We start from the raw sequence: 11,248 nt of genomic DNA, 5'->3' as shown, positions 1-11,248 counted from the left end.
ATGGTTTTAGGGTGGAAAGGCCCACCTCCAGGTGTGTTCAAAATAAATGTAGATGGAGCTACCTCAGCTGATGGCAGATTGTCTAGTATTGGGGTAGTCATAAGGGATAGAAAGGGCAACACCATAGCAGCGATGTGCAAGACTCTCCCTAGCCAACATTCCAGCGAAGGGACGGAGATATTAGCAGTTGAGAATGGAGTGCTCTTGGCTAAGGAGCTGGAGCTGTCACAGATTTATATAGAATTAGATGCTCTTATGGTTGTCCAAGATATTCAAGCTGGGAATACAAATGGCAGTCTTGGCCATCTGCATCAGGGGATTAATTGCATCCTTGAGACCTTCAATTGTTGGAAAATTCAGCAGTTGAAAAGGGAATACCATTGTTATTAATACTGTTTTGTTCTGGCCGGAACGGCAGGAAAATTTCATACCAGTCCTTAAAATGGTACGAATCACCCTCTTGTTCCACCTCAGACCAAATTTCAGTTCATTCCGGCCATTTTGGCCTGTTTCGGTGAATTTCGGCCGGTAGACATATTTCGGTCGGTACTGAATCTACTGATAAATGCTGAAAATTTTTACCTTTTCAAGTTTTAATAGCTATTACCTTAATAGAGCCACCCATCGCAGTTCATCTCATTTCGTCAGTAGCCTCAACAACTTGGCCTTCTTCAGTTCTTCATTTCTTTTGCACTTCGTCCTCTCCGTTTTCTTCTTTTCTTTGTACATTTTCTTAGTTGTCCGCCCATTTGTTTACTCAATTACCCTCCACTTTTTTTCATTGAGCTTTGTATTTTGGCATTTTTGTTCCAATTTTTTACTTTTGTGAGCCACTCCACGTGACTAGCATTATAATAATACAATTCAAAAGGAGAGTTAATAGGTTGCAGGCTTTTTGTCTTTTCCATCCTCTGTGTTTTTTTTTTTTTTTGGGTCTAGTAAATATTATTGTTATTACGTTTTAAAAAACTTGTTAGTTATTATAATAATAATTATTAATATTAAATATGGGCTTATAACTTTAAGATTCATGGTAATTTTTATAGGTTTGACCAAAAATATATATCAAAATGGTAAATGTATATATTATGATGGTACCGAAATATTCCGTTCCAATGAACAAATCGAAATAGGATCCGAAACGGTATTCATAACATTGGGAAATACAACAAGGTAGCTCATGAGCTAGCTAGTTATGCTTGATGTAATGGTACTTATCAGGTTTGGAAGTGGATTGATCCTCCTATGGTTCAACATCTCCTCCAACTGGAACGTGCCTAAATTGTACCCTTAGTAGTTTAGTTGCCTTGTTGTACTTCAATTTCATCTTAATGAACTTAGTTTCATATCCAAAAAAAAAAAGTTTAAATCCTATCATATTTATAGTAATAATATCTGTCATGTCAAAATTCTTTATCTCTAAAATTTCCAGATGCAATATCAACCTAGAATTGATTTATTTTCATGTGTTAACACCATTCATTCAAGTCTGGTACAGGTTTGAATTTTTTTTTTCTTATTTATAATTAGAAAGTTGGAAATTTATTAGAACACACTAACAAACTCATTCATAGAAGCTTGAAACACTTGTTTGCAAACAAACTCGTTTATTGTTGGCAAAGAGAAAACTCTACAACTACAATTTTCTAATATACAAAACAGACAACGGAATTTATATATTATCTAAAGTTGAAATGTAGTATTTATTGTTGTTACGCTCTTATTGAGCCACATCAATATAGCATTAGGTGAAGTATTTCGATCAATCAAAGTGATAGTAACGGCTACATTTGTAAAAGAGAAATTTTATGCCTACCAAATGATATTTTATCCAATTTCATTTTACTGACGAGGTAAGATGGATCTTGAACCATTAATATGATAATAACAATTATTGATATTTATGATATAATAAAGAAAATTGAGACAGAAGTTAAAAAATTGAGAAGAAGTTAATTGAAAAACTTGACAAGTTTCTAACTTATTTGAGCAAATTACAACTTACTCACCTATAGTTTAACTAAAATTTAAGTTGCTTACCTATAGTTTAAAATTTGAAATTTTACCCACTTAAGATTTGACTGAAATTTAAGTTGTCTATCTGTAGTTTGAAATTTCATAATGCAAGTTCTGCTAGATTTTTATTTTATTTTATTTTATCTTATGTTATTTGATCTTGTATTTTTTTTTTTTTTTGGTATTCTTGGAGGAGAGAGACATAAAAGTGGAGTAAAATTATATGTTTAGCCGAGTTTTTAACAGAGATAGGTTATAAAAATCTAATTGAGCTAACCTCAAATGGATAAAGTGTCAAATTTCAAATCATGAGTAGGTAATTTAAATTTCGACGAAACCACAGGTAGGTAAGTTATAAGTTGTAATTTGCCAAACTTATTTTCTTGGATCCATCATACAAATTAATCCATTCTATAGAACCATGCATCAGCTTTTATAAAATAAAAAAAAAAAAAAAATAGAAGGATAAATGTTCTCATTTCATACCAAATTGCAGAGGTTTCTGAACTTTTTTTTGCAAAAGCCTACTCTACATTTTCGGGATTTTATTTTATTTTATTTTTCCTAGAATAAAGGTAGATTTGATTGCTTGGTATGGTTTCCAGCCCAACGTTTGATCCTTCTATTTCCCTCTCTAATCTCGCTGGGGCCTGGGGCATGTGCAGAATCGTTCTCTGTTCTGCGTGTATGGGAAAAGCAAGACCTTCTCAATAAGCTTGCATGCAGTTTTGAGTCCTCCACTAAATGACCTTCTCTTCTATTTTTCTGTCAAAATCCTTGACTTCACGCTCAAACAAACAAAGCAACAAGCTGACAAGCAAGCTGAAATGAGGTAAGACGAGAGAAGATCTTTGGGTATGTAAGAGCATCCCAATAGCTTTTTCAAATTTTTATACTGTTTGAAGAGTAAACAGTTAATTTCACATTTTACCTACCTATTTTTTCAAATACACTTTCCAACATATTTTCTATCATTTCTCTATCCCATTTAAATATTATTTCTTCATTCTTTTTTTACTATATTTTTTTCAACCTTCCTTTATTCACTATAATTTTCAAATTCTCAAATACTATATATTTTAAATCTCCCAACAATAATATTTTTAAATTTTCCGATGATGTTTTTTTAACAAATTTAGTGGAGCACTTGTAGCAATGATATAATGAGTTGGAGAATCGTCTAATTTTAATAAGAAGTGTTTCGTTCTAAACATTTTTACAATATTTTCACAAGTCATATGTGGTAAATTTTTATTGATTTTAATTTGAACACATAACTTAAAATTTTTTTTCTCACCAATATTAGCTAGTAACAACCCACTACTTAAAATTTATTGTGAAAGCATTGTGAAAATATTACATAAGCATATCTCAATTTTAATTTCTTATTCTTTATTTTATTTTCCCTTATCTCTTTATTTTATTTTTCATCCACATGTTTCTTTATTTTTTTCCCCTTTTTTTTTCTCCTCCACACACGTAATTCTTTCCCTTCTCTCTATCTTCACTTTTCTTTTAGCTTTTCTTCTCTACCACTCAAAAACAAACCAGATTCTCTCCACTCCAAAACAAACCAGATTCTCTCTCTCTCTCTCTCTCTCTCTCTCTCTCTCTCTCTCTCTCTCTCTCTCTCTCTCTCTCTCTCTCTCTCTCAGATCGCTAGCGGATGACAGAGGCTAGGAAGATAACATTTTAAATCAGCGTTCATGCATGCCTGTCCTTCTCTTGTCCCCCTCCCCACCATAGCTTGTCCTCCTCCCTACTACTGCTAAAAAGGGTCAAATTTGTCTTTTTATTTTTTTTTTTTTTTTTCTAATTTGATTAGTTTTAAAATTTTGATTTGAGTCCGTATTTTGATTGACATTGAGTTTAGAGATGTTTGAGAGAGAAAATATCTAGAATGATTTTTATGTTACCGTTGTGAATATTGAGTAAAAATTAAATATTTTAATTGGTCGTTGAATTTTTTATTTGAATTAATCATTTTGCTTAGTAGGTCATCAGATCAAGAGAGTGACTGTTCAATAGCAAACATTTTTTACTAATGAATAGTAACTTAGAAAGACTGTTGGAACATCATTTTGTTGCTTTAGTCTTTAAATTTTGGGTTTAGAGTATTTGTTGGAGATGCTCTAAGATGTTAAATTGACAATCCAAATTTATTTTCAGCTTGCTTGCCACGTATCTCGTAAGAACCAACTCGTTACTAGTTTGGGCTATATATATTTTACCACAAAACCATTAATTGTCAGTTTGTCACTCACCAGAAACATCAACCATGCTCTTCTCCTACGCATTCTTCACAAATTCTATGGCTAGCATATTCAACATTTTCATGTTCATATTCTTTCTAATATGGATATCAAGAAGAGTTCAAAGAACTGCTAGTTAAATAAAGTTCTACCTGAAGCTAGTGGCCGGCGCATTGCCTTTGATTGACCATCTCCACCAGTTTGGACGGTCACAACCGGCTCATATAGCCTTGGGTAACATGGCTGAAAAGTATGGACCAATCTTCACAATTTGGTTAGGTGTGCATCGAACAATAGTAGTAAGCAATTGGGAGATAGCCAAAGAGTGTTTTACTACCAATGACAAAGCCTTTGCCAACCGTCCAAAAGGTCTAGCTCTAGAAGTCTTGGGCTACAACTATGCCATGATTGGGTTCAGCCCTTATAGTCCCATCTGGCGCCAAGTGAGAAAAATGGCCACGCTAGAGGTCCTCTCAAACGACCACCTTGAAACGCTTAAACACATTTGAGAGGCTGAGGTAAATGATTCTATAAAAGAGATATATAAGCTATGTTTGGATTGCGTTTTTGGCTCACGTGTCTGCATCTGCCATTTTTTTTTTTTTTTTTAAGTCCATAGCCTGTTGCACTGTTCATGGGACATGAACAGTACAAACAGGCAAATGAACATTGATTTCATTAATAAATAGTAACCGAAATATATATATATTTTTTATTGTTTTCAGTTTTCAGTTTTCAATTTTCAACAAAATAAGTAGTATACCAACGCACACATAAGCTATTGGTCAAAAACAACAAGGTGTTATTGGAGATGGAGAGATGGCTTGGGTACACAACCCTAAACGTTATATGTTGGACAACGATTTGGTAAGGCTACGACCAAGGTTGAGAATGATAGAAATGATCAGTGCCGAAAGGCATTGAGAGAGATTATAGATTTGAGTGGAGAGTTTGTGGTCTCAGATGCACTACCGTATCTAAGGTGGTTTGACATAGGGGGGAGCGAGAAAGCCATGAAGAAAACTGCAAAAGAATTGGATGATGTGACTGAAAAATGGCTAAAGGAGCATAAGCAGAGGAAAATTTCTGGTGGGGTGAACGATTACCAAGATTTTATGGATGTAATAATATCCACTGTCACTGATGATGATGAGACTTCCGGTTATGGTGTTGATACAATCATCAAAGTTACATGCTTGGTAAGCTTTTGATAACCCTATTAATTCACACATAGTATAATATATTTCCAAAATCTCATTTGCTACATATTTTGAATTAGGTTAACTTGTTACACACACGTTATTTAAGACAATTTTTAACAGGTGAAAAAAAAAACTGAAATAATAACTTTTTTTTTTTTTCATGTTTGTAAAATTGTATAAAATAATTTGTGTAATAAACACTGCTTTATTGAATTTGTATTGACTTCCAAGAGTAACAATTAAATTTTTTAGATAGATAAACACATGGCTCATATAAGAAATACAAATTCTCTATACTACTACTTTTTGTATTCCACTTTATATTTTATGAATCTCAACTTATCATATATTGTTTTTACATTTTTTTTTTATAAAATAATTGAAGTTTATAATGAAATATAATAAAATCAAGCATATGACGTACCACAATTAATGAAGCATAAATACATCACAAAAAGTAGTGTTGAATATTTATATTCCCCACGTAAGAAGCATTTACCACCAGGGACGGAACCAGGATTCATACCTGGGGGGGGGGGCAAAGCTTAAAACCAAAAAAAAAATTCATGAAAATAAAAACTAACATCTATTTTATATTCAACAAAATACTACCTACAAAATAAGTATTTCTTAAACATTTCATATTATAAAAACACATTAACAAAGTATAACATACTAAATAAGTGTTTTTTATTTTGTGCATGATTTTTGTTTAGTCCATATATATATATATATATATATATATTTTGGTTTTGTAGCTAAAGGGGCATGAATTTTATTTATTTATTTATTTTCTTATAGGTCAATATATAAATATTTTAGAGGAGGAGAGACAAATATATATATATATATATATATAAGGGCAAATCTTAATTTTTTTATACTACTTTTTTTTTTTTTTTTTTTTGGGGGGGGGGGGGGGGTGAGGCAATGGCCCCCCTCTTGCATAGTGTAGGTCCGTCCCTGTTTACCACATCTATCTCACATAAAATTCAACGTGGATTTGGAACTTTATGTTACAAAATTAAAAGGTTCAAACAATTTCATGATAATTATCTTGTGCATAATGGTTTATTTAGATCCTAAACTTGAAGGCATGTCATTTTCTTGTCGAACATTAAGCCATATATAATCAAATAGCATAAGTTTTGAATTCTTAAAGCAATCTGAATTCTTGCTGCTATTGAATTTGATTCTTGGACCATGGCTAGAAAGCTTAAAGCTTTAGCCAACCATCTAACATTCTAACCTCCAATTCATATTATGTTACTTTTGTAGGTCCTTATCTCAGCGGCTTCAGACACATCAACAATAACATTGACATCGGCTCTCTCTTTGCTTCTTAGCAACCCTGAGACCTTAACAAAAGTTCAAGAAGAATTAGACATCCATATCTGTAGAGAAAGGCAAGTGAAGGAATTAGATATGAAAAATTTGGTATGTCTCCAAGCTATCCTCAAAGAAACAATGCGTTTATACCCTGCTGCACCACTCCTATTGCCACACGAGTCAATGGAAGACTGTACTTTGGTTGGTTACCACATCCTAGCAGGCACACGACTTATTGTTAATCTTCCAAAACTCCATCGAGACCCAAATGTGTGGGTGGATCCTAGTGAATTTCAACCTGAAAGATTTCTTACAACTCACAAGGATGTTGATGTTAGGGGCCAAAATTTTGAATTGATACCATTTGGTAGTCGTAGAAGAATGTGCCCTGGGATCTCATTTGCCTTGCAAGTTATGCAACTCACACTTGCTACTTTGTTGCATGCTTTTGAAATTCAGATGAACCTGTGGACATGACAGAGAATTTCTAAACAATTATTTTTAGGGTAGTCTTATTAATATATATATATATATATATATATATAGAGAGAGAGAGAGAGAGAGAGAGAGAGAGAGAGAGAGAGAGAGAGAGAGAGAGAGAGAGGTTCAAGTTACACCGAGTGTAACTTTAAAGAGTTACACACTTTTTAAATCATTGGATTTAAGTAGATCTAACGGTAAAAAAAAGACCTTTATTAATGCTAATATTCTAATTCATCTCATTTATTATCCCTTATTTAATACATTTCATACTTATTTCTAAACCCAAAAAAAATTATAACACCACTATTGCTTTTAGTTGTTCTCTATCTCTACGTTTCTCTCTCTAGAACACTCTCTCTTTTGTTGCATCTCATGCCCAAATGTTTATCATCATTAGTAGATTGTTACGAAAGTTAAAAAATAGATAAACATAGGGACACTCTGCCAACAAAAACAAAAGTTAAAAACAAATATAAGAAACTCTGATTTTGAGGATAAATTTGATTTTTTAAGGGGCCATTACAATGACCAATGGCTTATTTCGAACTTTCAGCCTTAGAAACAAAAGGGTAAATTAGTTGATCTTCATAGCTACAACATCTAACGTTGTTGCAGTGGATCATGTCCAATTGTTTGTCATCATTAGCACATAGTTTACAAATTAATTTACACAAACATAATAACATAAGGAACTTAAATCTACAAACAAAAACAAAAGAGAAGGAGAAACACTTTCTTAATGAATAAAAAAAAAAAAAAATCCAAAGAAGTGTGTTCTAGAGAGAGAAAAATAGAGATAGAGAACAACTAAAAGCAATAGTTGTGTTATAAATTTTTTTGGGTTTAAAAATAAGTATGGAATGTATTAAATAATGGATAATAAATGAGTTGAAATAGAATAGTAGCATTAATGATGGTCTTTTTCTTACCATTGGATCTACTTAAATCTAATGGTTTAAAAAATGTGTAACTCTTTAAAGTTACACCAGGTATAACTTGAACCCATCTCATATATATATATATATATATATATAATTTGGACTAATTTAAAAAAGTGTAATGTAATTAATAGTCATATTTTCATTAATTATAGTGAAAATCACATATGTAATATATATAATTTTTGTCGTACAAAAATCAAAACAATATAACTTTTCTTTAGAATTCAAAAGGTAAGTTAATGAAAATATTAATTTTTTAATAAAATTTATTTATAATATTTTGTGTATTATTAAAAAGTATATAACATTTGGAAGTTATTCTTTTAGTTTTAAACAAAATTTCTCAACCCCAATTTTTCTACCATACAATCAAAAACACTGAGAAATGTATTTAAAAATTAATAAAACTCAACAAAATTAAAATTTAAAATAAAAAAGAAAGGGAAAAATAAAAGATTGTAACTATTTTTTTATTTTAGAAAAAAACAAAGAGTACAATTCCAAAGGGGAAAAAGTGGAGAATTAAAAAAAAAAAATAGAGGAAGTATTGTGTTAATGTTATCATAATCTAATCTAATCTAACATCTAATCCAACATGTGAAAAATCAATAGATAAATAAATAATATTAAACACAAAATTTATTTATTTTTCCTTAAAAATCTCAAAGAATACACTAATAAGATAAAGATGATGAAGAATAATATAAAATATTCGTAAACACTTAAAACAATTACTCAAGCATTTAAGAATGTCATATAACAAAAGCATAACAATTTACTACTAATTTGTTAAACAAAATATTTATAAATAGTGAAAGGAAATTGCAAGAAGACCATTGTTTTCAATTGCATTAACTGTTCTTCATTAGCTTGTCCAAACTATCCTTTTGTTTTCCAAATAAACTAAAACTTGACAACAAATATGACATATTATAATATGATTTTTCCCCAAATTAGATCAACAAATAACACCATTCATTAAATGTATTATTGTTGTAAATAAAATGATAAAAAAAATTGCATCAAGGAACACATATGAATTAGTCAATAATAGGACAATGAGGGTACAAACCTCTAGTTGGAGATCCTCCTATGGGCAATTATCAGGTTGTATCTTTTCTACCATCAATAATTAAGCAAGACTTGTAAATACATTTTTAGTTATAAACAATCAAAAGTAGAATTCTAAAATTTAAAGTAGAAATGCAAGAAAAAAAATCCAACAGAAAATGAAAAGAGAGAGAGAGAGAGAGAGAGAGAGAGAGAGAGAGAGAGAAATTTTTTTGTATGGGAATCATATGCATAGAATGGAAGAGAGTAGCAAATTTATAGTAAGAGAATGAAAATAAGAAGAGCCAAAATAAATGAAGATAAAAAGGCAAAATAATATTTAAATTTAAAATCGCTCAAGAGGAATATATGTAGACAACACTTTTGTTTTGATTTTCCATTGATTTATTGTTTAGTTATAATATCAAAATTAAAATAGATGAATATGTAAAATTAAAACCACCTAAAATGAATTTGTAAAGTCAATATATTTATATACCTAATATTGTAAAAAATTAAAGATAAAAAATAAATATGAAAAAGACTAATGATGTGGCGGATGAGGTGGTTCAACCAGAGCGTAGCAATAATAAATGTTACGTTTCAACTTTTAGATATATATAGATAAATTTGAATCCACAACTTAAATTACTTTTTTGCCCACTCATAATAACTAATAACAATCTAATACTTAAGATTTCTTATGAAAGTGTTTTAAAAATATTGTAAACATAGTGTTGAAAAATGAAATTTAAAAGCAAAATGTGGTTACATAAAAAAATGTCCAAGCAAGATTTATCAAAGAATATAAATTTTGGACAAGTTTATGGGACCCAAAATAAATGCCCTCTCCAAAATTAACAAAGTCAATAGTTGATATATATATATATATATATATATATATTTATATATTTATATATATATTGAATAACCTCAAACCCTTGTGCAAAAGAAGTGAGGTTAATTCTTTGTCAAATTGATGGCTCAATGTCATTACCATTTAAAAAAAAAAAAAAAAAGACACACGGACAGAGCAAAAAGAAGAGAAGGAGGAGCACGCAGAGGTTTGGAAAAGTTTCAGGAACAGGTTTGTATGTGGAAATATGTCAATTCCTTTCTAAATCTCTCTCTTCCTCTTTCTCTAAACCGAATTTTCGTTTGGTAAAACAAATAGTATCAGATTTTATAAGGAGTTCCTAACTCCATATATAAAACTTGGAGTAAGAGTCCCTGACTCGCAAATCTTATTTGAGAATTACCAAATAAAAATTCTCTTAATCTTTGTCCAATATTTTTTCAATTAAAATCCTTGACTCTATTAAATTAAATACATCAACGGAGTCCTTGACTCTACCAATTAAATAAATTAATGAAGTTCTTGACTCTATAGTAATTAAATTAATGGAGCCCTTAACTCTACCATTATGAATTAATTTGATTGAGTCCTTGACTCTACCATGATGAATTACATCAACTGAGTCCTTGACTTTACAAATCAAACAAACAAATAGAGTCTTTGACTCTACCATTTTGAATTAAATTTATAGAATCCTTGATTCTACCAATTTTTGTCTTCGACTCTCCACCATTTAAACAATTTGGAATTCTTGACTCCGCTAATTTAAAATAATATGCTTCAATGGAGTCTTTGACTCCCAAAATTATTTTAAATAGAGTGGGAGTTTCTAATTCTTTCTAATTCTTTGGGATTCCTAATTCCTTAGCCAAAATTGGAATTTCCAATTCCCAAAATAAAATGATCATAAAATTGATGTGTGGAAATTTTCCAATTCCCAATTTCTAAAACATGTTCATAAAAATAAAATTGCTTCAATTGAATTTTCTTTCTCTTAATTAAATTTGGGAACTTCAATCAAACTATCATTGCTTGTTAAAATTCCTACAAAGAGGCAAACGAAAGAAAGGGAAATTTGCTTGGACATTCAACTTCTTAAAAAAAGAATCCTTGGTTCAA

The 11,248-nt window shown here is 30.6% G+C and overlaps 1 pseudogene; it reads left to right on the top strand.

Moving 5' to 3' along the window:
* On the top strand, window positions 1-7,290 carry LOC115964604 (annotated as a pseudogene).
* The last annotated feature ends 3,958 nt before the right edge of the window (window positions 7,291-11,248 follow it).

This window comes from Quercus lobata, chromosome 10 (assembly GCF_001633185.2).
Source record: "Quercus lobata isolate SW786 chromosome 10, ValleyOak3.0 Primary Assembly, whole genome shotgun sequence".
NCBI classification, from domain to species: Eukaryota; Viridiplantae; Streptophyta; class Magnoliopsida; order Fagales; family Fagaceae; genus Quercus; species Quercus lobata.
The sequence above is the reverse complement of the archived record's forward strand: the minus strand, read 5'-3'. Positions and strand labels throughout refer to the sequence as shown.